Source organism: Panthera onca, chromosome E1 (genome assembly GCF_046562875.1).
Source record: "Panthera onca isolate mPanOnc1 chromosome E1, mPanOnc1 haplotype 2, whole genome shotgun sequence".
In the NCBI taxonomy this organism is placed as follows: domain Eukaryota; kingdom Metazoa; phylum Chordata; class Mammalia; order Carnivora; family Felidae; genus Panthera; species Panthera onca.
Genome location: NC_138352.1, coordinates 36,181,325 through 36,197,666, shown reverse-complemented (window position 1 = coordinate 36,197,666; position 16,342 = coordinate 36,181,325).

Sequence of the window (16,342 nt, the reverse complement as noted above, 5' to 3'; positions counted from 1 at the left end):
GCTAGGCTCTCTCTCTCTTTTTAAAGTTTATTTGTTTAGAGAGAGAGACATAAACAGCGTGAGTGGGGGAAGGGCAGAGAGAGAGGGGACACAGAATCCAAAGCAGGCTCCAGGCTCCAAGCTGTCAGCACAGAGCTTGATGCAAGGCTCAAAGTCATGAACCACAAGATCTTGACCTGAGCCGAAGTCAGACGCTTAACCGACTGAACCACCCAGGTGTCCCTTTTAAACATTTTTAATTAAAAAAACTTTTCTTACTACTGAATGAAGTGTAGTTGGCAAAAGAGCTCTAAGGTTTTCCTGCTTCCCTCCCTCTTCCTCTCCACCCTGCCTCAACCCTCAAAACCACTAAAGGAGGGAAAGGGGATGAAAAATACAGGGCGAGAAATGAACGTCAATGAGTATACCAAAATAGTATCAAGTCACATGCCCTGTCCCATTTTATCTCGCCACAGTCTCCTGATGTTAGCCTCATTTTATGAGGAAACTAAGGCTTAATGATGTCACATAACTAACAAGTGTCCTTCCCACACACAAAGTCAAGCCGCTTTGTAAAATGGGTGTGCACTGGGTTAGTGAACTAGACCTCACACTTGGTCTTGTTATTACGCGGAAGAATCCTTTCCTCGAACAGAGTCTTCCGTGGAAAAGCTGAAAGTGTGTTTCCACTCTGGTTGCAGGTGCCTGGGCTGAGGGCTCAGGGTGCAGCTCCCGCCTCACCCCCCCCCCCCAAACACTCATCCCTGCAATGTATCTAAGGGCGTTTCTGCGATGTCCCAGGCCCAGGAGCACCTGTGGGGACACTTCTTGGTGCCTGGTCCGGTGAGTTTCCCTGGAAGACACTGACTTCACATCACACAACAGCTTGGCTCTCCCCTTGAGGCTGCTGGGTTTCACTCCTCGATGCCGTGTCAGAGCCAGATCCTTGGCTTCCGAGAGGGTTTGGAGACCAGCCCACCCCCTGCTGCCCAATCTCTCCACTGCATCCAACACGATCGGCCAGGCTGCATGGGGCCAATTGCTTTAAATAAACATTAATCCTGCTCAGAGCTAGATTAACAGGGCCTTTGGGAAGGGCTGGAAAGAACAGGGCTATAATTTCTCCCGAGACATTTCTTTTTTTCTTTTTGGCAAATCTTTTCATTGAGGCTGCTGCCATTTCATCCCGTCCCCTTTTATTCATAAAATTGATGTTTCAGGAGACACTGATAGCCCTTGGGGGTCCGTGGCCAGTCAGTCTGTCGTTCAGTCACTGGATGAGCATTAGGTGAGCACGTAGTGAGTGCTAGGTCCTGTGGTGCCCACAGGGACGCCAAGGTGAGGAAGATGCTTCTCCTTCGCAGTCCACAGGTCACAGGTCGTGCCTCTGTGCTTTGCTAGCCCTAGGAAAGCATAGTGGACATTTGCTGGCTCTCGGCCACCCAGCATTTATTTCCCCTGACAGCTCCCTGGTTTCCTTTCCCATGACCTGGCCTTCAAGAGCAAGGCCTCGCTGAGACAATGAATCAGGGCAACTTACCCTCCCCTCATGGAAGCCAAAGGGGTATCTGGAGGTTTTTTCTCGACCACAGTTCTTCCTCCACTCCAGTGAGACCAAAGCCTGACCACGTGACCGAAGTCCTTCCAAGTCAGCCCTTCCCAGGACTTGGAGAGTCCCAGATCCGGTGGCTTCTTTAGCTCCACAGGGGAACCTGACTGCGGAGGACCTTCTCTTCTGTTTCCGGTGCTTCTTCCAAGCCTGGTGCTCCAGGCTTCCTGTGGGTGCTGGGCTTCTCCCAAATTTCCTTCCCTTCTCTTCCCTTCCCTTCCCTTTTGACAGCCAGAACTGGTCTGTTCTGCTTGCAAGGAACCCCAGCCAACATGCCAGGTTCCACATGTTATTTCAGGTGTGTCTCACATGCTTGGAACAGACATGGCGAGCACCTGTTCTGAGCCAGATACTGTGGACACGCTGACCTGGAAGACGATAGATGGACAAGGGATAAGTGCGAAAGCGTGAGCAATGTCGTGGAAACGGAGCAAGGGAGGGAGAGGTCAGCTCCGCCCGAGGGGCGGCTTATCCAAACCGAGTTCCCTGCTTTTGCCCTTGACCCCACGCTCTCCTCACCTCAGCTTTCTCCACGTGGCAGCTGGAGAGAGGTTTCACAGATCAGATCAAGTCGTTGCCAGGTTCGAACCCACCAATGGCTCCCTGTCTCACTCAGCATGGGAGTCAAAGTTCTACAACGGCCCTCTGTGACCTGCCTCCTCAGGATTCTGTCTCCCAGTCCCTATGCAGCCCGGTAGGGCCACAGGGCCAACCTCTCCCCGTGGGACAGGACCGCAGGGAGTCGGTGCATATCCCACCTCACTTGCCTAAGAGGAACTGCTGAACTCGAGTTTCTTCACTTTCCCTTCTCACCTCCAACTGGAATGGCCACAGCTGGAAGCCACCAGGTGACGGTGGCTCCTGAATGAATGACTGACAATGTGGGACGGATCTGCCTTTTTTTTTTTTTTTTAATGTTTATTTATCTTGAGAAAGAGAGAGCGTGCAAACCGGGGAGGGGCCGAGAGAGAGAGAGGGAGAGACAGAATCCAAAACAGGCTCCAGGCTCTGAGCTGTCAACACAGAGCGCGGACACGGGGCTCGAACTCATGAGCCGTGAGATCACGACCTGAGTGCCCAGCAGTGCTGCCAAGGTTCCAGAAGTCAGTGGCCACACTCTGCTGGCCTCTTATCTTCTGGACTTTTCCAAATCTGGCTAGGAAACCAGATGATCAAGTTTCTTAGAGTGGAGACCAAGGTAAATGTGAATAACTAGGTGCTGAGGGAGGCCCGAGGAGGTTTCCTGTGGGAAGGGGTGTGATTTAGTGCATAGGCTCTGGGTTGTCTGGAGCTTCTCAGAGACCTTTCGCCCTCTTCTTGTTTTCTCTTGTTTTCTAGACATCGGAGGTTGCTGAAAAATAACCTCGGAATGAGTGAGGTGTAACTGCCCTCTCTCTTCTGAGGAAGAAAATGTTCTCCTCACTCCTTACTAACGGAAATTGTGGCCCATGGACAACACTAACCAAAATCCAACATTTTTTTTTTTCTATAGAAATGGACACCTTTTCCTTGAACTTTTGTAACAAAAAAGGGAAGGACTAAAGGGTCAAGCGTCGTTAAGACACTATTGCAGAAGAATAAGGAGGGAGCGGGTTGTCCTGCCTGTATAAAGATTTATTATTAGCAAAGGTGGACAAACAGCATGGAACTGAGTGGAGGGAGGACGCAAAGACAGGTCGTGGGCTGATGGGAACTCGGGCCACCACAGGGGTGGTTACTACAAATCAGTGGGTAAGGAAGAGACTGATGGAGCACGATACTAGAACAAGTGGCTAAAATGCAAAATATAATATTAGATCCCTTCCTCAGACTCTGCTCAAAGAGTCCAGATATATTTTCTATTTATTTTTGCAAGACTTTATTTTTCACTGATCTCTACACCCAAGGTGGGGATCGAACTCGCAACTCAGAGATCAAGAGTCACATGCTCTACCAACTGAGCCAGCCAGGCGCCCCATATTTAGTTTAAAAAATATATCCGGTGGGGCGCCTGGCTGGCTCAGTCAGCTGAGCAGGTCGACTCTTGATTTCGGCTCAGGTCGTACTCTCAGGGTGGTCAGATCAAGCCCTGCATCGGGCTCTGCGCTGAGCCTGGAGCCTGCTTAAAATTCTCCCCTTCCCTCTGCCCCCTCCCCTGCTCAGGCTCTCTCTTCTCTCTCTCACTTATTATTATTATTTTTTAATGTTTAGTTATTTTTAAGAGACAGAGAGAGATAGAGCGTGAGCAGGGGAGGAACAGAGAGAGAGGGAGACACAGAATCCGAAGAGGCTCCAGGCTCTGAGCTGTCGGCACAGACCCCGATGTAAGGCTGGAACTCACAAACCGTGAGATCGTGACCTGAGCCAAAGTCAGACGCTTAACCGACTGAGCCACCCAGACGCTCCTCTCTCTCTCTCAAATTAAAAAAAAAATTAAATATAAAAAGCCAAACTTTAAAACTTAAAAAAAAAACTACAAGAGAATAAGTTCATGAACATGAAGTTTAAGAGTTTCTTAACAGAGTTAAGCAAATAAGAGTTTCTTAAATAAGACACAAAGGGCCCACCCACATCATGAAGGACAATATTGATGAATTTGACAATCTTTTTACATTCTGTTATGACAAAAGGAACCATAAAAAAGAAAAGGCAAGATATTTGCAATCCATTGCTACTTGTTCATATCCAGGATATATTTTTAAATCCCTATAAATCAATAAAAAAAGGAGAATTTAGGAGAAGCATGGAATTCACAGAAGAGGAAACCCAGAGAGAAACAAAAAATGCTCAACCTCACGAGTAATCATGGGAATTCAAATAAAAATAATGAGACCTTATTTCAGGCTGATCAGATTGGCCAAAATTAAAAAGCCTGATAACACCATGTTGATGAAGATGGGGGAAAGGAGAAGTCGTATATTTCTGGTGGGAATATGAATCGGTACAAGCCTACAGTTCCCTATCTTCAATTCCCAAATGCAAGAAAACTCTGAAAACTGCAAGTTTTTTTCACCCCTAAGTTTGCCTTAAATGCACTTCAGGACAAAACCTGATCTAGAATTGAAAGCAGGATCTCGAAGAGAAATTTGTACCCCTACATACATGACAGCATTATTCATAACAGCTAAAACACGGAAGCAACCTAAGGGTCCACAGATGAATGGATAAGAAAATGTGATGCGCACACACACACACACACACACACACACACACACACACAATGGAATATTATTCGGCCTGGAAAAAGAAGGAAATTTGGACACGTGCTGCAACATGGATGAATCTAAGGATATTGTACTAAGTGAAGTGAGCCAATGACAAAGAGACAAATACTGTATATAATTCCACTTATATGAGGTACTTAGGGCAGTCAGGATCATAAAGATGGAAATTGTATGGTGTTCTCCGGGGGCTGGGAGGGGGACAGGATGTGGTATAGAATTGCAGTTTTATAAGATGAAAATCATTCTCTGGATGGAGGATAATGATGGCTGCATGACACTGTGATTGTATTTCCTACCAATGAACCAGCTGTGCACTTAAAAATGGGTAAGATGGATGGGGTGCCTGGGTGGCTCAGTTGATTGAGCGTCTGACTTCGGCTCAGGTCATGATCTCACGGTCCGTGGGTTCGAGCCCCGCGTCGGGCTCTGTGCTGACAGCTCAGAGCCTGGAGCCTGTTTCGGATTCTGTGTCTCCCTCTCTCTCTGACCCTCCCCCGTTCATGCTCTGTCTCTCTCTGTCTCAAAAATAAATAAACGTTTAAAAAAAAAATGGGTAAGATGGTAAATTTTGTTACGTGTATTTTATCACAATAAAAAAAAAGAAAACACTGAATTAATTTGAGTTATTTATAGTCTTCATGTAATAATCTTCATGTACATAGTTCCATGTAACATGATTGTCCATATGGGAATTTTGCTGAAGAAACATTACTGTTTGATTATGGGATGCCCCACTGGGAGTTTTAGGTAATATGTGATATATCCACCACATTACATTGAAACATTTTTATTTTTTAAATAGTTTTAAATTTAGAAGAGATTTTTCTTTCTTTTTTTGTACAGTCCTTTATTTTTTAATGTTTTATTTTATATTTGAGAGACAGAGAGAGAGAGAGAGAGAGCATGAGCAGGGGAGGGGCATAGAGAGGGAGACACAGAATCGGAAGCAGGCTCCAGGCTCCGAACTGTCAGCACAGAGCCCGATGCAGGGCTCGAACTCAAGAGCAGTGAGATCATGACCTGAGCCGAAGTCGGACACTTAACCGACTGAGCCACCCAGGCGCCCCAACAGTCCTTTTTTTTTTAACTCTATTTATTTACTTAGAGAGAAAGAGAGAGCATGGGAAGGGCAGAGAGAGAGGGAGAGAGGTAGAATCCCAAGCAAAATCCCAAGCACTGTCAGTGCTGAGCCCGATGTGGGGCTTGAACTCATGAACCACGAGATCATGACCTGAGCCAAAATCAAGAGTCGGACACTTCACTGACTAAGCCAACTGGGCAACCCCCTTTTTGTACAGTTTTAAGAACTTTAACACGTGTAGATTTGTGCAACTACCACCACAATCAAGATACAGAACAACCCCAAACAACCCTGATTTCTCCCCTTTATAATCACACTCTCCCCCCCCAGTCACCCCTGCCCCTGGCAGCCATTGATCTGTTTTCCATCCACTTGAATTTTGTCTTTTCAACAAATAGAATCGTTCAGCATATTACATTTTTAAGATCAGAACCATTCTAAAATTGGAAATGCTATGGTCCCAAGTGTTTCTGAGGGATTTGTGAGAGCAGAAGATATGCGACTATTTGCATGGAAACCTCCCCACATGTTTGCACTAGGGACATGTACAAAAATCTTCATTGCAGTGCTCTGCATAATAACAGAAAGGGAAGCAGCAACCAGTCTATCAGTAAGAGAATGGATCAATAAACTGAGGTTTATTCGTACAATTCAAAACTATACAAATAGCATTTTAAAAGAATGGATCCAGGGGCATCTGGGTGGCTCAGTCAGTTGAGCGTCTGACTTCGGCTCAGGTCATGACCTTGTGGCTCATGGGTTTGGCCCACGTCGGGCTCTGTGCTGACAGCTCAGAGCCTGGAGCCTGTTTCAGATTGTGTCTCCCTCTTCTCTGCCCCTCCCCTGCTCACGCTCTGTCTCTCTCTCTCAAAAATAAATAAATATTTTTTTAAAAATGGGGGGCACCTGGGTGGCTCAGTCGGTTAAGCGTCCGACTTCGGCTCAGGTCACGATCTCGCGGTCCGTGAGTTCGAGCCCCGCATCAGGCTCTGGACTGATGGCTCAGAGCCTGGAGCCTGTTTCCGATTCTGTGTCTCCCTCTCTCTCTGCCCCTCCCCCGTTCATGCTCTGTCTCTTCTCTGTCTCAAAAATAAATAAACGTTAAAAAAAAAATTAAAAAAAAAAAAATGGATTGGGATGCCTGGGTGGCTCAGTCGGTTAAGCATCCGACATCAGCTCAGGTCATGATCTCATGGTCCGTGAGTTCGAGCCCCACATAGGGCTCTGTGCTGACAGCTCAGAGCCTGGAGCCTGCTTCCGATTCTGTGTCTCCCTCTCTCTGACCCTCCCCTGTTCATGCTCTGTCTCTTCCTGTCTCAAAAATAAATAAATGTTAAAAAAAAATAATAAAAGGATGGATCAGAATGTATCAACATGGATCAATCTCAGAAACAGGAGTGAAAAAGCAAATTTCAAAGGAATTTACACAGTATGATACCATTTATAAACATATATTAGTATATATTACATGTGTGTAGTATTTTTGTAATCACATAGTATTAATATAATATTGTACATTTTGATACATAGCCATGGAATAAAAGCACATATGGGCGGACAGGAAGCATATAGTAACTTGAGAGTAGGTTATCTAAACAGGGAAGGAGGGGAAAAGCTTTAGATTTCTCAGTTTTTTTCTATTTGTTGTTTTTTTTAAATTTTTTTTTTTTTTTTTTTTTAACATGCCTCTTAAGATGGGGATTCATGTTTAAGTGAAGAGTAAGCCCCCAGTCTAGAGAGTGAGCTCTGCCAGTGAAGAAGAGACATCACTTTTTTTTTTTTTTTTTTTAATTTTTTTTTTTTTTTTAATTTTTGGGACAGAGAGAGACAGAGCATGAACGGGGGAGGGGCAGAGAGAGAGGGAGACACAGAATCGGAAAGAGGCTCCAGGCTCCGAGCTGTCAGCCCAGAGCCTGACGCGGGGCTCGAACTCACGGACCGTGAGATCGTGACCTGGCTGAAGTCGGACGCTTAACCGACTGCGCCACCCAGGCGCCCCAAATTTTTTTAATGTTTATTTTTGACAGAGAGAGGGACAGGGCATGAGCAGGGGAGGGGCAGAGAAAGAGGGAGACACAGAATCCAAAACAAGCTCCAGGCTCTGAGCTGTCAGCACTGAGCCCAACGTGGGGCTTGAATTCACGAACTACGAGATCATGACCTGAGCTGAAGTCGGACACTCAACCGACCGAGCCACCCAGGTGCCCCTAATTGTTCTTTTTTTTTTTTTTTTAAAGAAACATGGAGCAAATGGGGCACAATGTTAACATTTGTTAAATCTGCATAGGTAAGTACATGGATGTCTGTTTTAGTATTTCTCGTACCTTTTTTGACTCAAAATATTTCATCATTAACTTTGATTAAAATTGATTAAAGAAGGGGTGCCTGGGTGGCTCAGTCGGTTAAGCGTCTGACTCTTGGTTTCAGCTCAGATCATGATCTCGTGGTTTCATGAATTTGAGCCCCACATAGGGCTCTGTGCTGACAGTGCAGAGCCTGCTTGGGATTCTCTCTGTCCCTCTCGCTCTCTACCCCTCCCCCACCCACGCTGTCTCTGTCTCTCTCTCTCTCAAAATAGATAAATAGACAAAAAAATCGTTTAAAGAAAAACAAATGGACAAAGATTTAGAGCCAGGCAAACCTTAGCACCTTGCCCCTTTCCTACTTTGTAGGCGGGAAATAGAGGCCCAGAAAGAGCAAGCCATTTGACCAAGGTCACAGAATGAGTGCAGAGCTGGGAAGAGAACTCAGGTCTCCAGACTCATGCAGTTTCACCATGACATTTGCCAAAGGGTATGTGCAGTACCGCTGGCCTAGGGCTCATGCCCAAAACTCATGTCCAGATTTGGAAAACTGCCGAGCTGTTCACCATGCTGGGCCAGGTCGGTGGGCACAGCCTCTTAGGACAGGCTCCTACTCGATGGCAAAAAGCCCAGGTGACTGCAGGGGCCCCTCTACACCCTGGGGACATTCATCCATCTACTCACACATCTAGTAACTCATCCATCCACCCATCTACACATCCACTCACCCTTTCTTTGACTCTCACCCCCCATCCATTCATGGACCAAACCTTTCCAGGGACTCACCCTACTTGTTTTTGTGCAGAGGGCACAGAATTGAGTGATGTCCCACCCTCAAGGAGCCCACTGTCCATTAGCATAAATGTGTGAATTAAAAGAAACAAACAGGGGCGCCTGGGTGGCTCAGTCGGTTAAGCCTCTGACTTCGGCTCAGGTCATGATCTCACAGTTTGTGGGCTCAAGCCCTGCATCGGGCTCTGTGCTGACAGCTCAGAACCTGGAGCCTGCTTCAGATTCTGTGTCTCCCTCTCTCTCTCTCTGCCATTCCCCCACTTACATTGTCTCTCCCTCTCAAGAAGAAACTTAAAAAAATTTTTTTTAAATAAAATAAACTGAAACTCAATACCCGTTGAATAATAACTCCCCTGCCTCCCTTCCCTATTTCAACCCTGGCAAATCTTCTGTCTTGATGAGTTTACTACTCTAGGTTCCTCACATAAGTGCAAATGTACAGTATTTGTCCTTTGGTGACTGATTTATTTCCCTTAGCACAATGTTTTCAAGGTTCATCCGTGTTGTAGCCCATGTCTGAATTTCCTTCCTTTTTAAGGCTGAATAATGTTCCATTGTATGTATATCCCACATTTTGTTATCCATTCATCTGTTGATAGACATTTGCTTCCATTATTTGGTGATGTGAATAATGGTGGTATGAACACAGGCATACAAGTATCTCTTTGAGTTTCTGCTTTCTTTTTTAAAAAATTTTAAAATATTTATTTATTTTGACAGAGCACATGCTTGAGCCGGGGAGGGGCAGAGGGAGAGGGAGAGAGAGAGAATCCCAAGCAGGTTCTGTGCTCTCAATACAGAGCCTGACGTGGGGCTTGATCCCATGAACTGTGAGATCACGATCTGAGCCAAAATCAAGAGTCAGATGCTCAACCACATGAGCCACGTAGGCCCCCCCCTCACTTTTAAAATTTATTTATTTTGAGAGAGACAGAGAGAGAGACAAAGAGAGAGAGAGAGAGAGAGAGAGAGAGGAAGAGAAGTGGAGGGGCAGAGAGAGAATCCCAAACAGGCTCTACATGGTCAGCACAGAGACCTCACTACAGTAAGACCATGACCTAAGCTAAAATCAAGAGTCAGACACTTAACCGACTGAGCCACCTCGGTGCCCCTGAGTTTCTGCTTTCAATTCTTTCTGGTATATTGCTGGATCATATGGTAATTCTCTTTTTAATATTTTGAGGGACTGCCATGTTGTTGTTTTTTTACAAAAGCCACTCTTTTACATTCCCACCAATGGTGCACAAGGGTTGCACTTTCTCCACATCCTTATCAACACTTGTTTTGCTTTTAAGTACTTATTTATTTAAGTAACCTCTACACCCAATTTGAGGCTCAAACTCATGACCTTGAGATCAAGAGTCACCTACTCTTCCTCCTGAGCCAGCCATGTGCCCCTGTTTTTTGTTTTTGTTTTTGTTTTTTTGACAGTAGCCATTCTAATGGGTAAGCTGGTATCTGTGGTTTTGAGTTGCATTTCTTTAATGATTGGTGATGGCACATTTTTTTATGGGCTTATTGGCCATTCATATAGCTTCTTTGGAGAAATGTCTGTTCAAGTTCTTTGCTCATTTTTAAATCGTGTTGTGCTACAACATGTGTGGAGGGGGCAGGAAGTGGGGAAGAGGTGAGGCTGGGGCAACCCCGTAACAGGAGCCTGAACTTTTTTTCTAAGCTGAGTAGTTTGAGCTTCATTCTAACGTGGTGCTGCTTCAAGGAGTGGTCCCAGGACCCCTGCCTCGCAGCACCTCCTAGGAGTTTGTTCAACACGCACGTTGGTGTCGCCCCAGCTCTGACCTACCTCTGGGGTGGGGGCCCGGGATGTGGGTTTTAACAAACCCTGGGATATTTCTGTCGTCCAGTCAGGTTTGAGCCCTGTAGTGAGGGCAACAGAGAGCCCCCGCGGCGTCGGGGTAGCGCGCTTGAAAGAGGACCCGGGACGGTTCTACAGGATGGGCCGCCACGCACCGTCCCCGCCTCGCCCCGCCCCGCCCGACCGCCCCGCCCCGCCCCGCCCCGCTCCGCCCCTCCGCAGAGCCCGGGTCTGGGGCACCCAGTGGCAGCGCTTCGGCAGCCAGGCCCACATTCCTCTCGCTTCCCGCCATTGTCCCGGGTTCCTGTGGCCGCGTCTCAGCACTCGCCCCGGCCGCCCCTTGGCCCGGAGGAGCGGTGAGTCATTTCCGTCCCCCGCAGTGACACAAGCGCGCGCGCAGCCGAGCCCGCCCTCCCCGGCCGGCTCCGGGCGGCGCGGCGTTTCTCGACCTGCAGGGGGCGCCAGAGCCCGCAACGCTTCCCCCCCCACCGCGCCCGCGAGCCGATTTCCCCCGTCCCCGCCACCCGTGTCCGTCCGGAACCAGCGCCGAGGGAGGGGACCGGAGAATGCCTCTGACCCTGCTCTTCCCCACCACCTGCCCGGCTCGAGGGAGCTACACGCTGACAGTCACGGATGGGGAAACTGAGACCTGGGGCAGGGGTGTGTCTTGACCAAGGCTGTGCAGCCAGCCCTGTCCGCCCCGCCCCTGGCTCGTGGGTTTGCCACAGACCCGCAGGTGTTACATTTATCCTCTTCGCCACCCCACGTCGTGTACTGCTGTTTCCAGTACAAAGTAGGCAGAAATATTTCCGATTCTGATTATTTGTGGGCCCCGAAACATGGTCACCCCTGGAACCTGCAGGAGACCCCCTCCCTCCACGCCGGCCGGGCTCTGGCTCCCGGCGTCTGAGCGTTGGGCGGCGGGTCCCGGCGGTCAGGGGTGGCCGAGAACTGGGCGGGGGATATCGGGCGCCCCCTGCAGCTTGGGCTCCTCCTGGGAAGCAATTGGAGTCCACTGTTTGGGGCGGATCTCCCCATTCCCTCCGCTGACTGACCTTGTCACCGGTTGCCCCTCTGCACTCAGTGCTGGCCCCTCTGGACCTGGTCCTCTCCCCTCTGCTTTCCCTCCAGGTTCTTGGAGGCAGGGAAACTCACTGCAGTCTGGGCATTTCAGCCATCGAAGGGTGTTTTCCTTTAGGACAAACGGAAGGAGTAAAGCGAGGGCCACCCAGTGAGCTGGGGCTCACACCGCACCTGGCCTACCCCAGACCTCTCCACTTCCTTCTGTGCGGCCCCGGGGAATGAATGCATCGTGCCTGGTCTGGTATCTTACCTAGAGAGAAGACTCAATGAATGGTGGTTATGGTTATTACTCGGCAACTTACCTACCTCTATGGTGCCTGCGTTTCCTCACCGGAGCTATTGTAGGATTAAATGAGCTCATATGTGGAAGGTCCTTATAATGCTGCCCAGTGCGTGGTAAGAACTTATAGCCTAGAACGCTATTGGGAACAAAGTAGGAACCCAATAAATACTTGTCCAATGAAAGAATGTTAGCTATTATTATTTTTGCCGAGGTTGATTTGAATCTAGGATTTAGGTCTATCAGAACAGGCCTGGAGGACTGGAGGTGGAAGGTTCTTGAGGGTCTGTTTGCACAAGCCATAGAGGGCTCCCTGGGAAAAAGTCATGCTAAGGAAAGAGAGTTGAAGAAGATAAAAGAGGTTTGATGACAGGGCAAGGGGAAAAGGATGATTTAGGGAGGGGATCCTTGGTGCCCACATCTGAGTCCCAGGAGTACTGCAAAAAGGAGGGGACAGTTTTGTGAAGATGCCAGAAGGAGCATCAGCACGGTTTATCAACGGTGGCTTCTTGACAATTTGGCTGCATACCTCCTATGGGCACTGAGGATTGGTTTTTTAAAAAGTCAGCAGTTGGGGAGCACCTGGGTGGCTTGATTGAGTGTCTGATTTCGGCTCAGGTCATGATCTCATGCTTTTTGGGTTCGAGCCCCACACTGGGCTTGCTGCTGTCAGTGCAGAGTCTGCTTCAGATTCTCTCTGCCTCTCTCTCTGCCCCTCCCCTGCTCGTTCTCTCTCAAAAATAAACATTTTTTTTTACATTCATACACTGCATAGTTTTATTAAAATATATAACATGCCTCAGATGCAGACTGTTTTCACTTTGCAAAATAATCCTATTAATCTCTATGTTCTTCTTGAGATTTCACTGCAAAATATCCATAATATAAATTTTCAGAATTCCCTTTGTACTTGTCAGCACCAGTTGCAAAAATTCTGTTGTTTATGTTTTTTAATGTTTGTTTATTTATTTAATTTTATTTTTTTAATTTACATCCAAATTAGTTAGCACATAGTGCAACAATGATTTCAGGAGTAGATTCCCTAATGCCCCCTATCCATTTAACCCATCCCCCCTCCCACAACCCCTCCAGTAACCCTGTTTGTTCTCCATATTTAAGAGAAATATGTTTTGTCCCCCTCCCTGTTTTTATATTGTTTTTGCTTCCCTTCCCTTATGTTCATCTGTTCTGTGTCTTAAAGTCCTCATATGAGTGAAGTCATAGGATTTTTGTCTTTCTCTGACTAATTTCACTTAGCATAATACCCTCCAGTTCCATCCACGTTGTTGCAAATGGCAAGATTTCATTCATTTTGATTGTCGAGTAATACTCCATTGTATATATATCTATATATTGGCTTTCTCTGATATATATATATTTCTCTGATATATATATATATATATATATATATATATATATATATATATACCACATCTTCTTTATCCATTCATCCATCGATGGACATTTGGGCTCTTTCCATACTTTGGCTATTGTTGATAGTGCTGCTATAAACATGGGGGTGCATGTGTCCCTTCAAAACAGCACACCTGTATCCTGTGGATAAATGCCTAGTAGTGCAATTGCTGGGTTGTAGGGTAGTTCTAGTTTTAATTTTTTGAGGCACCTCCATACTGTTTTCCAGAGTGGCTGCACCAGCTTGCATTCCCACCAGCAATACAAAAGAGATCCTCTTTCTCCGCATCCTCGCCAACATCTGTTGTTGCCTGACTTGTTAACATGAGCCATTCTGACAGGTGCGAGGTGGTATCTCACTGTGGTTTTGATTTGTATTTCCCTGGTGATGAATGATGTTGGGCATTTTTTCATGTGTTGGTTGGCCATCTGGATGTCTTCTTTGGAGAAGTGTCGATTCATGTCTTTTGCCCATTTCTTCAGTTGGTTATTTGTTTTTTGGGTGTTGAGTTTGATAAGTTCTTTATAGATTTTGGATACTAACCCTTTATCTGATATGCCATTTGCAAATATCTTCTCCCATTCTTCCGGTTGCCTTTTAGTGTTGCTGATGGTTTCCTTCGCTGTGCAGAAGCTTTTTATTTTGATGAGGTCCCAATAGTTCATTTTTGCATTTGTTTCCCTTGAAAAATAAATAAACGTTAAACATTTTTTTTAAATAAAAAATCAGCATTTTTAATGCAGGTGGTTTCATTCTGGGAAGCATAGCTCCAAAGGTAGAGCACCTGTGAGACACCTTCAGGGCATCCCCAGGAGTGTCTGCAGGAATGCTGGGGACAGAGTCAGAGAAAGCCAATTACTGGTATATGGGGCTGTGTTTCTATCAATAGACTGATGGAGGCTTGGAGGACCTGGGCCAACACAGCTTGGAATGGTAGCCATGGCAGAGCTGCCTTTGTGGGGAGTGGGCTTGCTGTCTGTGGAGGTGCGCAAGCAGGGGCTCAAATACCACTCTAGGGGATAGCATAATGGGGGTCCACCATAGGATGAGAGCTTGAGGTAGATGGACTTCAAGGTTGTTGCTCTGAAGCAGAAATAGTGAAAAAGAAGGGCACCTGGCTGGCTCAGTTGGTAGAGCATGTGACTCTTGATCTCAGGGTCGTGAGTTCAAGCCCTATGTTGGGCATGGAACCTACAAGAAAGGAAGGAAGGAAGGAAGGAAGGAAGGAAGGAAGGAAGGAAGGAAGGAAGGAAGAGGGAGGAAGGAAGGAGGAAGAAAAGGAAAAAGAAAAGGAAAGAAAAGAAAGAAATAGTGAACAAAGCACAGGGCATCTCTGAGACCACCTATTCCTGGTTCTGCCACCATGATGCCTTGGGAGGAGAAGCTCATGGCAAATGGAGTCTGCCATGAATTATTCCTGGCTAGTCTGCACTTCCTCCTGAGGGGCAGAATAGCTTTGACCTAACCCTGCCTTCCACCCAGTGGCCTGGCTGTGCCTGACGAGACAGTGAACTGCAGTGGAGGGAACCTAGCAGAGTCAGGAGTCAGCCATATCTGGGTTCAAATCCCACCTCCACCACGTCCTCAGCCAATCATCTTACTTCTCTGAACCTCGATTTCTTCAGCTATAAAATGAAGATAAAAATATTTACTTCTCAGAGTTGTTGCAAGATGATGTGTTCACAATGCCTAGCACATAGCATAGGAGCTTCAAGAACATCCATTCTCTCTGGCTTGCTTCAGCCCAGGGGCCAGGCTTTGCCCTTTGGGGAGAGATGAGATCATTCTTGAAAAGAATGTTGAATGGGTCAAATGGGATCTTGGGCAACTCCCTTAACTTCCCTGGTTCCAGTCTATTCCCTTTTATTATTATTATTATTTTTTAAGATTTTATTTTTAAGTAATCTTTACACCCAGTGTGGAACTTGAACTCACAAGCCTGAGATTAAGAGTCATATGCTCTACGGACTTAGCCAGCCAGGCACCCCCGGTCTATGAGGAAAGTGGGAAAGGGATTCTCAAATTCCAGCTGGCATGTTCTGCAGACTTTCCTAGATGTGGGAGAGCATTGCAAACCACAAATGCTGAGGGTCACATGTCAGCTTAGCTGTCCAAACCAGTTGAGTCTTTCCACCCCTGAGCCCCACCTGGATTTCTAGTATGGTGAGAGGCAGTGGCCTTTGGCATCTCCCAAAACGCAGAATCCTTCCTCCACTATTTGCTTACTTTGTGACCTTGAAAAGTCTCTGAGCCACAGTTTTCTCACCTCAGAAGGACAATGACAGCTGCTTTGCAGGGTTGCTGGGAGAGTTGAATAGCGAGTGCTACATAAATGTTTACTAATTCACTAGAAATATAGGTAGATTAAAACAGACATATGTCGGGGCGCCTGGGTGGCTCAGTCGGTTGAGCGTCCGACTTCAGCTCAGGTCATGATCTCACGGTCCGTGGGTTCGAGCCCCGCGTCGGGCTCTGTGCTGACAGCTCAGAGCCTGGAGCCTGCTTCAGATTCTGTGTCTCCCTCTCACTCTGACCCTCCCCAGTTCATGCTCTGTCTCTCTCTGTCTCAAAAATAAATAAACATTAAAAAATAAATAAATAAATAAATAAAACAGACATATGTCAATAGATAGACGCATCATAGATACAGAGAGAGCAGCTAGGTCAAGCCCTTCCCTTCCTATACCTCCCACTCTTCTGAAAACTTCTTGGCCAACGTCTGCCCCTCCCAGTTCTGGCCCCCACTTCCTCTGGCCACACCCATGAATTCAAGGTTTGGGGGCTA